Genomic DNA, 13,082 nt, shown 5'->3' on the forward strand with positions numbered 1-13,082 from the left:
GGTCTCTTGACCTCACAATCTACCTCATTATGGCCTTGCACCTTATTGTCTGCCTGCACTACACTTTCTCTGTAACTGTAACACTTTATTCTGCTTTCTGTTATTGTTTTCCCTTGTACTACCTCAATGCACTGTTGTAAGGAAATGTTCTATATGGATGGGATGCAAAACAAGGTTTTTCACTGTACCTTGGTACATGTGATAATAATAAACCTATCCCAATTATATATTAACACTATAAAAGCTTGTTATTACTTGGGACTAATTCACATCAGAGTATTGGCTCAGAGGACTTCGAGGCCTTGTCTTACCACCAGCAGACGTTGCAACAAACAGCAGTATAAGCTACCTATGAAGAAAATCACTGAGGCAGTCACTTTAGGACATAACTGGCTAATTAAAGCAGATATTTACAAATTTTAGTTCACTTCTCCCTCCCCCCCCCCCCTTCAGTATAACAAAATATTCCAATTTAAAAACACTGCTGGACTCAACATCAGGCATCCTCAAGTCAGCTGAAGCATTGACGGATATGGAGCAAAATTCCTTCCACTCAAGTTTAAAACATGATAGAGGAGAAATCTTGAGACAAACTTAATACTTTGCTGAAAATATTTCCATCAACTCTTTAAAAAAAAACATACTTTTAGCTCAGAACAATTTCACTTCTAAACTCATTATAGCATCATTAGTTTATGGCATGGGTCATATACACTGAGTGCTTCTATTACAGGAGAATCTCCATTGCCCGAGACAAAAAAAAGGGTCAATCTAGATTTAACCAGCCTCGTGAAAAATTATCTGCCAAGTACTAGTGTGTACTCAGCTGCTAAAGAGCTGTGGGTCATGCCCCAAGTCGGACTCATTAAATCAAGTGAGGCTATTGTGTACCTCATGCATCTTGCCTCATGCTCAACTATACAGGTGGAACAAGAAAAGCAGAGCTTAAAAGTTTTGTCTTCAAGTATAAATCTTCTTTTACTATTTTCTGAGTTCCTTGTACCTGGACAACATTTTTTTCCCCTAAAAAGGAACACATTTAAATGGAACATTCTCTTTCTGCTTGTTTTTGAAGTTGTATGATTAGAGCCAGCTGATAGGTAGCGTAGGAAAACGTATAAATTTTATCTTGAAATACCCTGTTCTAGCCTGACAATCAGTAAAGCTCTATCTAAATTTCAATTTTGCAGTTTCTTCAATACTGCAATGGTTTGGCTGAGGTTATCAGTGCAGAGCGCTGCACCACTCACACTCCCTTGCACACATGCTCTGTCTCATGTCATCTATTGACTTGCTCTGTTTGAAACATTCAGTCTTTAAAAGGGAGACAGTAGCAGTGAAGCAGGAATGGGGTGTGGGGGAAGGAGGGAGGGAGGAGGGGGGTGGTCAGTGTGAAGGACAGTACATATATTTGCCTAAGTGTTCTCCATCTCATGGCTAAATATCCAAACTCAAGTTGTATATACAACTTACTAGGTGCAATGCAAATAATTCAGACATTTAAACATCACTAACCCTGCAAACAACCACTAAAGAGCTAAATTATGGGAACATCATCTCAAAGCAGATGTAGTTTGATTCTTTGTGTTCACTGGGACAAAAAAAAAGGTGAAATTCTCTGTAACTTGATGTGAAATAGCATTAGTTTAAATAGGGAGAACAAGAAGCAAAGTGTATAAATTATGCCAAGGAAGAATTAGGTAAGATTAGGACATTCTTTATCCGGAGAATAGCAGACTTACGGATCATGTTCCCAGCCACTTCTAATTGCCTAGAAAGACCACAGTGGAAATAAAACAGAAAACCCTAGAACCTCTCAGCAGTTCAAAGAGTCTTTGACCTTAAATATTACCTCTTTCTCCCCACTGCACCCCACAGATGCTGCCTGACCTGCCAATGTTTCAAGTGTTTAGTGTTTTTATTTCAGAATTCCAGCACTTGCAGTTTTTTTTATTTTAAATGAGATCATCAAGGAATTTGTTCAATGTTGTTTTGTCTATTTGAACAGTTTTTTTGCCTCTCCTATGAGATCACATGATATCTATTATTAGCGAATCTCCTGATCTGTCTGCAAGTGATTGGCTGAATGGAACATCTGGCCTTTTTCTAGACCTGATGTTTCCCAATGATTTCACAGCCACAGAACAAAAAAAACCTCTGACATCCAGTCATCTTCATAAGTTGCTTCTTGTACCATTGCCTAAAGGTAATTAACAAGCTGGGTGTTTGTAAGTGGAAAGAGCTTGGTGCACAGAAAGGAGACATATGGTAAAATTCTCAAATTTTCAGCAAACAAATTAATCTTTGTTACTTAATGTAGAGCTATTGGTCTACACTTTAGACAGTTCTATAATCAACACAGATCTCTTAATTATATGCAAGTTTAAACCAGTAAGGTCAAGGGTATTCCACAAGGAACTTTTTATGAAGCTGTAACAACAGAGAGATCTTCATACATTTACAGTATCACATTTATGACCTTTTGACAAGTTGGCATTTCAAGTTCAGAGAATGCATGAGAAGTCAATTTTTCAATTAGTCAAGGATACTATAACCTCTCAAAAACATCAATGTCCTCTAACCTCATGCCAAATACAGACAGAACTCTGTTTCAGAACTTGAACTAAAACATTACAGAATGGCTGCATGAAAAGGTGACTATTCAGCCCAGTGAATTTGTGCAGGCTCTGTGCAAGAGCAATCTAGGTAGTTCCATCCCCATAAACCTGCAGATTCTTTCCTCTCCACTTCCAGTCCGGCAGTACGTTCCAGACTCCAACAACTCCCTGCATGGAAAAGCTTTACTTAGCGCTTTTGCCAAACACCTTCATTCTGAGAAGTACAAGCCAAGTAAGATATCTTTGTTAGTCACATGTTCATCGAAACAAACAGTGAAATGCATCTTTTGCGTAGTGTTCTGGGGGCAGCCTGCAAGTGTTGCCACATTTCCGGCGCCAGCATAGCACGCCCACAACTTCCTAACCTGTATGTCTTTGGAATATGGGAGGAAACCAGAGCACCTGGAGGAAACCCACGCAGACATGGGGAGAATGTACAAACTCCTCACAGACAGCGGCCGGAATTGAACCTAGGTTGCTGGCGCTGTAATAGCGTTATGCTGACCGCTACGCTACTGCTGAATACTTTGTTCTATAGCCCATTTGGTAATCCAAAAGCAATTTCTTTATGTTTCTGTAATTTTTTTTAGCACGTGAAAGGAAACATTGCCAATAACAGCTTAATGTACAAAACGATTCTACGGTAGAGCAGTGTTAAAAATTGAGCATTGGAGATACTTGAAAGGCTGAATAAACAACTGGATTTTGAGGATCTGAAAGGTGAATCGTAATTGAACCTTACAATAATGATCTGTTGGGGGATTGGTTGCCAACATGCGAGGGCGATTACACGTGCTCATTTGGTCTCCTCTACATTGGAGGAACCAAACGCAGATTGAGTGATTACTTTGCAGAACTTCATCCAAAAGATTGACCCTGAGTTTGCAGCTGCCCCACACTTCAAGTCTTCATCCCGCTCTCATTCTTGGCCTCTTCCACTGTTCCAACAAATCTCAAAGCAAGCTTGGGGAATGGCATGTTATAGACGCAACAAGTTCAACGATTTCACATAATCAGCCTTTCCAGCTTATATTAGAATTGATCACTTCTGACCACAAAGTCTTCAACCTGTAATGTGAACTCAGTTTTTCCTCTCTCCACAGATGCTGCCTAACCTGCTGGATTTTTCCAGCCCTTTTTATTTCAGGCTTCCAGCAATTATTATTTCTTTGTATCTCAGTTCCAGCAGTGTTTTGTTTTCTTTCTCTGTTGTTCTCATTCATCTCCCGCCATTTACACTTCCATCTGATAGATCAGCTGCAAACGACAAGCCTTCTTTCTCTCGCAGCTAGCTTCCACACCATGCGTCACTCAGTTTCTCTTGGTTGCCACACTATCAGAGACATTTTGCTTTCCGTCTCTCTCTCTCTCTTTCCTCTGCAGCTTAAATCATGCTTGTTTTCCAACTTTTCCTAATTCTGATGAAAGGTCATCAATCCAAAGCATTAACACTGTTTCTTTCTCTCCACAGATGCTAACTGACCTGAGAATTTCCGGTGTTGTCAGTTATTACATAAGCAATTGTGGATGTCTAGTTCTGGGCACAGTATATGGTGATGAGCATCACTACAAAGGTAACATCAGTATATATATTGACATTAAGGAACAGATGGCAACTTAACACTGTGGACTTTAATAAAGCTTTTGGCATTTCTGAAAGGCCATTTGCTTCACTGCGTTCAATTCCTGTTTCAATTATGCTGTGGTTATAGATAGTTCGTTTCTTAAGTTAAAAAGCTGCTGATATGAACTATTTTCATCAATGCAGCTCTCAAATCATCAAACAGGTGTACCCTATTCATATCGCCAACTTCAATTTTTTTTTGTCCAGTGCTTGGTTGCAATATATTGTTTATGACTGCCCTTGAGACTGGTGCCATCAATAACAAAATATTTCCATGTTGTTAAGAATACAGGAAACTAAGAAACCACGAGATCACGGCTTAGAACTTTCTTCTGCACAGGAAATGCTCCCTGGTCCTTCTAGATAAAGCCTTGCTTGGCAGATGCAATCAGTGCACTTTAGAAGGCACAGATGGGGTTAGTAAGAGTTCAGGTCCAGCATGTTCTGTAAGGGTGCAAGGCAATAATGATAAGATTGGGGAATCTTTGATGACAAAATATATTGAAGGTTTGATCAGGATTTTAAAAAAAGGAAACAGTTGGGATTGAGGAAGTCTTGAGGGAATATAGTGTGTTTGGAGGAGAGAACTCAAAGAACTTAGGAGGCCAAAAAAGTGCCATGAAGTATCCTTGGCAAGTAAGATTAAGAAGAATCCTAAGATATTCTATATCAGGAGCAAGAGGTTAACCTGGGAAAGAGTGGGTCACCCGTGTAGCGGTTAGCATAACGCTTTACAGCGCCAGCAACCTGGGTTCAAATCCGGCCACTGTCTGTAAGGAGTTTGTATGTTCTCCCTGTGTCTGCGTGGGTTTCCTCCGGGTGCTCCGGTTTCCTTCCACGTTCCAAAGACCTACAGGTTAGGAAGTTGTGGGCATGCTATGTTGGTGCCAGAAGCGTGGCAACACTTGCGGGCTGCCCCCAGAACACTACGCAAAAAGATGCATTTCACTGTGTGTTTTGATGTACATGTGACTAATAAAGATATCTGAAGGGGTAATGTATGTGTGGAACCAGGTGATGTGTGCAAGATCCTAAAGGAATTCTTTTCATCTGCATTCATCAAGGAGAAGGGCATGGAAGATGGTGAATGCAGGGAGGGGTACACGGATAATCTGGAGAAGGTCAGCATTAAGAATGTGTTAGCTGTCATGGGACAGGCAAGCGTTCATAAATCCGCAGGGCTGTGAGAGATCTATCCCAGATTGCTACGGGAAACAAGGGAGATAGCGGCCAGGGCTCTTAGAAATTTTTTTGCATCTTTATTGGCCAAAGGCAAGGTGCCAGGTGACTGGAGGAAAGCTAATGTTCCTTTATTTAAAAAGGCCTCAGGGATTAGCCAGTTAATTTCAGGCTAGTGAGCCTTACGTCAGTAGTAAGGACATTATTGGAGAAAATCTTGGGATAGAGTTTTGCGTATTTGGAAAGGCAGGGGATGATCAGGGATAGTCAGCATGGCTTTGTGCAGAAGAAATCCTTCCTAATTTGGCTGAGTTTTTGAGGAGGTAATTGATAAAACTGATGAAGGCCTTATCAAATCCCACACTAAAGTCCATATAGACAAAGTCCCATTTGCTAGGCTAGTCTAGAAGGTTAAGGCACATAGGATCCAAGGTGAGCTGGCTAATTGGATCCAATATTGGCTTGGTGATAGGAAGCAAAAGGTAGTGGCAGAAGGATGCTTTCCTGATTGGAAGTCTGTGACTAGTAATGTATGGCAACAATCAATGCTGCAACTCTTGTTTACGTTATTACAAACAACAAGAGTTACAGCATTGATCGTTGCCATACGAGGTAGACAAATCTCCAGGTCCAGATGAGGAATACACAAGAACACTATGGGAAGCTAGAGAAGAAATTGCAGGAGCCCTCACTGAGATATTTGCAACATCACTGTCCTATGACGAGGTGCCGGAAGACTGGAGGATAGTGAATGTTGTGCCTTTATTTAAGAAGGGCTGTAAGGATAGACCTGGTAATTATGGTTAGCCTAACATCCATGGTCGGTAAGATGCTGGAAAGCATTCTGAGGAAATAAGGTATACTTACATTTGGAAAGGCAGGGGTTGATTAGGGGTAACCAGCACAGCTTCATGCATGGGAGATCTTGTCTTATGAATTGAGTTTTTTTTGATGAAGTGACAGTGAATGTTGATGAGGGGAGGGTAGTAGACATAGTATAGATTTCAGTAAGGCTTTTGAAAAGGTTCCGCATGATAGGCTGCTCTGGAAGGTTAGATCGCATGGCATCCAAGGAGATCTATCAAACTGGGTACAAAAATTGGCTGGATGGTAGGAAATTGATGGTGATGGTGGAAGGATGTTCCTCAGACTGGAGGTCTGGGACTAATGGTGCCTGCCAGAGGTCGGTACAGGGCCCATTGTTATTTGTCATCTACGTTAATGATTTGGATGAGAATATACAAGTAATAGTAAGTTTGCAGATGACACTAAAATAGGTGGTGTCGTAGACAGTGAAGAGGAGCATCAAGAATTGCAACAGGATATTGATCATCTGGATAGGTGGTCTGAGGAATGGCAAATGGAATTTAATTCAGATAAGTGCAAAGTGTAAGGACTAATCAAGGTAGAACTTTCACATTGAATGGAAGGGCCCTGGGTACTGTTGTAGAACAGAGGGACCTTGGAGTACAGGTGCATAGTTCCCTTAAAGTGGAGTCACAGGTAGATAGGGTGGTGAAGGAGGCATATGGCATGCTTGTCTTCATAGGTTGGAACATAGAATGTAAAAGTTGAGACATTATTCTGCAATTTTACAAAACATTGGTTGGACTGCACTTGGAGTATTGTGTGCATTTCTGGTCACCACACTATAGGGAGGATATGGTTGTGCTGGAGAGAGTGCAGAGAAGATTCACCAGGACATTGTCTGGATTGGAGGACTTTAGAGATTGGATAGGCTGGATATCTCTTCCCTAGCATGAATGAGGCTGAGGTGTGATCTGATAGAGATATACAAGACTATGAGAGGCCTAGATAGGACAGATAAACCAAATTTTCTTTCCACGGTAAGGGCATCAAAAACAAGAGAGCATAGATTTAGGGTGAGAAAGATTTGTTAAAGAGTAACTGAGGGCAAAGTATTTTTTTTCCTATATACACACAGACTGGGATTAGTGTGGATGGACAAAAGTCCTGGCATGGGCACAGTTGACCAAAGGACTCATTTCAGTGTTGTTAAATTGTTTGAATCTACTGCATGTTCTGAAACCAAATTTTATTATTCTGTATAAAGTATTAGATATTATTTAGTGCAATTGAACTGCTTTATAACAGTTGCATTTGTATGGTGTTATTTAATCAGAACATAATACACCAATATATGGTAGATTTGCAGCTAAAGTTGTCCATTTGCATCTACCAGTGAAAGTATGACCTTTTCCCTATGTTATTCCTATACAAAGTCCTTAGGCCCAACTCATCCATGCCGACCAAGGTGCCTTCCTGAGCTAGTCCCATTTCCTTGCATCTGGCCCATCTCCCTCCAAACCCTTCCTATCCATGAAACTGTCCAGATGTCTTTTTAATTTCCACTACCTGCCACTACCACTTCCTCTGGCAGCTTGCGAAAATGTTGCCCCTCAGGCCCCCTTTAAAATTTCCCCTCTTAGCTTAAACCTATGCCCTCCAGTTTCAGACTCCCCTACCCTGGGAAAAAGACTCTGATCTACTGCAACTATGCCCCCCATGATTTTATAAACCTTTGCCCCTCAGCCTTCTTCACCCCAGGGGAAACTGTCCCAGCCTAACCAGTCTCTCCTCACAATTCAAGTCCTCCAGTCTCAGTATCATCCTTGTGAATCTTTTCTATACCCTCATAACTGAACCACATCCTTCTTAAAGTGTAGTGACCTGAATTGCACACAATATTTCATTTGCGGTTTCATCAAGGTCCTTCACAGCTGTAACATGACATCTGAATGCGTGTACTCGATGCCATACGCCTTCTTCACCATCTTGTCTACCTGTGTCGCCACTTTTAGGGAACTATAAACTTGTACTCTTGGGTCTCTGTTCTACAACACTCCCCAGGGCCCTGTCATTCACGATGTGAATCCTGCCCTGCTTTAACTTCCCAAGGTGTATCACTTTGAACTTGTCCGAGTTAAATTCCATCAGCCATTCCTTTGCCCATATTCCCAGTTGATCACGATCCTGTTGTAACATTAGACAACCTTCGTCACTGTCCACACCACCAATTTTGGTGTCATCTACAAACTTACTAATCATGCCACCTACATTCTCATCTAAATCATTTAAGAATAGGGGACCCAGCACCAATCCCTGCAGCACACCATTGGTTACAGGTATCCACTGAAAAGCTACCCTCCACTACCACCAACTCTGACTCCTACCACCAAGCCAATTTTGTATTCAGTTGGCTAGCTTACCCTGGATCCCCTGTGATCTCACCTTCTAGGCCAGTCTACCATGTGGGACCTTGTCAAAGGCATTGCTAAAGTCCACACAGACAACATCTACCACCCTGCCCTCATCAATTCTTTTGGTCACCTCTTCAAAAAAAAAACTCAAACAAATTTGAGAGAATGCAAATGCAGATAGATCCCATCTCTCAGAATCCCTTCCATTAACTTAACCACCCAGTGATGTTAGCTTCACCAGCCTATAAGTTCTCTGGCTTGTCCTTGCATCCCTTCTTAAATAAAAGGAACAACATTAACCAGTATTCCGATACCTCATCTGTGGCTAAGGAAGATGCGAATTTCTCTGCAATTGCTTCCCACAATGTCATAGGATCCACCTGGTCAGGCCCAGGGATTTATCCACCTTTATGCTCCTCAAGACCTCCAACCCCTCCTTTTTCATAATATCGATGCGTTTCAGGACATCACTGTTCTCTTCCCTAAATGCCACAGCTTCCAATAACCTTCTCCACAGTAAATACAGATGAGTATTCATTTAAAAACCAACCCATCTCTCATGGCTTCATGCATAGACCACACTGATCCTTAAGGGAACCTATTCTCTCCCTAGTTACCCTTTTGCTCTTGATATGTAGAATCTCTTGGGATTCTTCTTTACCTTGTGTCAAAGATCTCATGTTCCTTTATTGCCCTCCCGATTACCTTCTTGAGTGTACTCCTACATCCCTTATACTCAAGGAATTTGCTTGATTCCAGCTGCCTATACTGGACATGCGCCTCCTCCTTTTTCCTGACCGGAGTCTCAAGATCCTTTGTCAGCCAGGGCTCCCTTATCCTTCCTGCCTTGCCCTTCACTGTAGCAAGAACATGTTGGCCCTGAACTCTCCCCATCTCGCATTTTAAAGCCTCCCACCTGCCTGACATTCCTTTACCTGCCAACAGCCTCTCCCAATCAACCGTTGGAAGTTCCTGTCTAATGCCATCAGAATTAGCCTTGTCCCAATTCGAGATTTTAATTTCTGGACCAGTCCTATTTTAAAGCTAATAGAATTATGGTCACTGGTCCCAATGTTCTCCCCCCACTGACATATCAGCCACTTGCCCAGTGTCATTTCCTAAGAGGAGGTCGAGTGTTGCCCCCTTCCTAATAGGGCCATCTACATATTGCTTGAGAAAATGTTTTTGTCCACACTTAAATTCTGCCCAATCTACTCCTTTGCATTATGTCTGTCCCAGTCAATATTAGGGAGGTTAAAATCACCTACTAGTACAACCTTATTATTCCTACAGCAATCTCCCTACATACATGCACCTCTAATTCCTGCTGACCGTTGGGACGGTCTGTATGACAATCCCAAAGTGATCACCCCTTCTTGTTCCTAAATTCTACCCAAGTACCCTCACTAGACTCTCCCCCAGTAACATCTTAAATACTGCTATGATGTTGTCCCTAATTAAAAATGCAATTCTCCCTCCTCTCTTACTTCCACCTTTATCACACCTGTAGTCTCTGCACCCCAGAACACTGAGGTGCCAATCCTGCCCATTCCACTACCCAAGTAGCTATAATATCATAATCCCATGTGCCAATCCATTACTGAGCCTAACTGTCTTAGTGCATTAAAATAAATGCAATTTAGCCTATCAGACCTTCCTTGCTCCCTATCCTGCCTTCTGGATTTGCTTGCTTTAACTTCTATATTTGCCTCAACTATCTCAGCTGCTACACTACTACTTTCAGTGCACCCAGCTCCCCCCCCCCCCCCCCCCCCCCCCACCCCCACCGCCAGACTAGCTTTGCATTGATATATTATGCCAAACAGATTTTATAGCCTTCTCTTGGATCTAGTCACCTTTTTAATATAGACCAAGTTTCTCTCATTACTGGAGAGTACTCACCAGCAACAGAATTTTTTTTCCTATAAACGTAAATGCAATTATCCAGCTAATGCCTATTATGTATTTGGTAAAATGGAAGATATAGAAATGAAGTCTTGGTATCATTACAAACATGCTATCAGAATGCATTATGACACTGTAGAAAACTAGTTTGTGAACTTTGTAACTCCCATATTTTACAACCAGTAATACTGGAGGGCATCACATTTCTATTAGAGGAAGCATACCATCCAGTACTTTGCTGAAGCCGAGATTTGTCCATCGTCAAAACAGTGAAGAAAACTGAACAAAATATTTCGTAGGAATGCAAATCCTTCCAGGTTACAAGTTCTTCATTTACTTTTGCTGGATGTTTCCTCTAAAGAATGTTACTTACCATTCCTCTTAAACTTTCCAATTGCATACAAGCAGCTGAAGAAATCAGATTCTTAAATTATTTAAATGGTTGTTTTTACTTTCATTACAGTGAACTTTTCCAGTTTGTGATAAGGATTAACTATCTGTGTGTTTCCACTGAAGAATGGAAAATAACTGTCTGCATAGCTTTTCTGTTATACAAGTGCCTATTTCCATGGAGTGTCCTGAAAGTGTTATAGAATCTAATAGATTTATAAAAGTATCCCATGAGAATTTGTTTAGTGCAGATTTATGTAGGAATTGTATTGAACTAGTTCTTCCAATATAGAAGAGGGCTTTACAATCAACCGTGCAAAAGGAGAAATTAGTAAGTGAAATCGGTTTTATTTTTGTTAAAAAGTTAAACCCTTCACACTGATTCTCAACAAAATACATTTTATTCTGCAAGATAGATGAATAATATGAAGTTATGGCAACTTGACAAAAAAAAGGAAAAAAATATCACCAGTTGTGAAGACAGTAGCAGTTACTGTGTGGAGAGTGAAACACAGAGTCAATGCTTATAATGCAGAAAATCCCATACATGCTGTGACCTGTTATCGGTGTCACAAAAGACTCAGCTGCAGACTAGGAACAGATTTGCACAATTGATACAACCTAGTGCAGTATACAGTTTTCTGTAAAGTGTAACATACCAGGAATGGGAGCAAATGCTACTCTATTAGTTGTAATGTACGATGTGACCTTTTCTTGTAAGCTACATAAGTTCATATTAAACTACACCATTTACAGACAGAACAAAGTTGAATTACACAGATACAACAGTCAACATACTTAAGTTACATGCTGGGTTTTTGTCTTTGAAAAGTGCATGAAATTTCCACATGAAATTTTTTTTGAGTGAGAGAGAGCGAGAGAGATAGACAGTTTGAAAGTGGTGACACAATGAAGATGAGAGAGCAAAAATGAAAAGAAGAATGCACAATGTCTTTTTTTTTTGACTCCACTGCCTGGAACAAATCATGTAAGCCTTCTGTCCTGCAGAGAACCAAAACAATCCAATTTATAACAAAATTAAAATGATCAAAGAATATAATCATTCAAATGAAGCAAGTATTATCAGGATAGAACTTTAAAGTATTCATTAAAAAAAACTTGAAAGCACACTTTGCTGCACCTAACTTTTCTTGAAATAAAAATGTGCAAATACAATACTGACTAGAAAGGCATAAAAGTTATCATGGAACACTAAGTTAACAATTGGTGACTATGCCATTGGAACCACAGCATTGCTCCACCATTAGGAGTTTCTACCAAGGCTGGGTACTCTGTGTTGTCAACTGATTATAAATAATGTGCTTTCTTCACAAGTGTAGGAAACACAATGCTATAAAAGATTAGGTACCAGGAGTTGGCAATGCTGGAAAGTATGCAAATTTACTTCCTCTCCCTCCCCAAATAAATCTGCAATCAGGGTTAATAGCTCAAAGTGCAAATGAACTAAATTTGGATAGCCTCAATCCAATGGACAAGAATACTGAGCTCAATGTGGTTTTAAATTCAGTGCTAAATTAGCAATTTGGAAAGACTTGGAAAGCCGTGGATTAAAAATACATTCCAAAGTTTGGAATTAAGAATACCATCAATGGAATGGTACTACAAGGCTTCGTATTTCTAACAATTTTGGGAGGGCTTGATGTGGTCATTGTACTAGAGACATTGTCCCTAATTAAGCAGAAGTTTTGCAGTTTTAATGTTATTTTGTGTACAATATCAATGCTATAGTTAAGGTTTATCTGCTGTATTTGCAGGTCCTTATTTTGGTAGGCCACGCACATATTTTAAATTCTATCCACAATTGCCTGATTTGTACGCTACAGTCAAGCAAACCTGGAAGGAGGGGAAATAATAGTTGCACATGACTTTGTGAAGGCTTGGTTGTACCACCTTTGTTATAAAGTAGCCTATTGCAAAAGCATAAAGACCACTTTCCTTTTCTAAATCAGCATCACACTGTCAAGCACAACACTCCGATTATATAGTAAAACTTATTTTGCTATGCTTTCATCAACATCCCTTTCCTGTCAACCTCCTACGTTATCAGTCTGAAATTTAGTACATTTCATTCCCAATACCATCACCACCTTTGTGGGTCCAAGTTGTTATTGTTTAATCTGGTAC

The sequence above is a fragment of the Pristis pectinata genome, chromosome 3 (genome assembly GCF_009764475.1).
Source record: "Pristis pectinata isolate sPriPec2 chromosome 3, sPriPec2.1.pri, whole genome shotgun sequence".
NCBI classification, from domain to species: Eukaryota; Metazoa; Chordata; class Chondrichthyes; order Rhinopristiformes; family Pristidae; genus Pristis; species Pristis pectinata.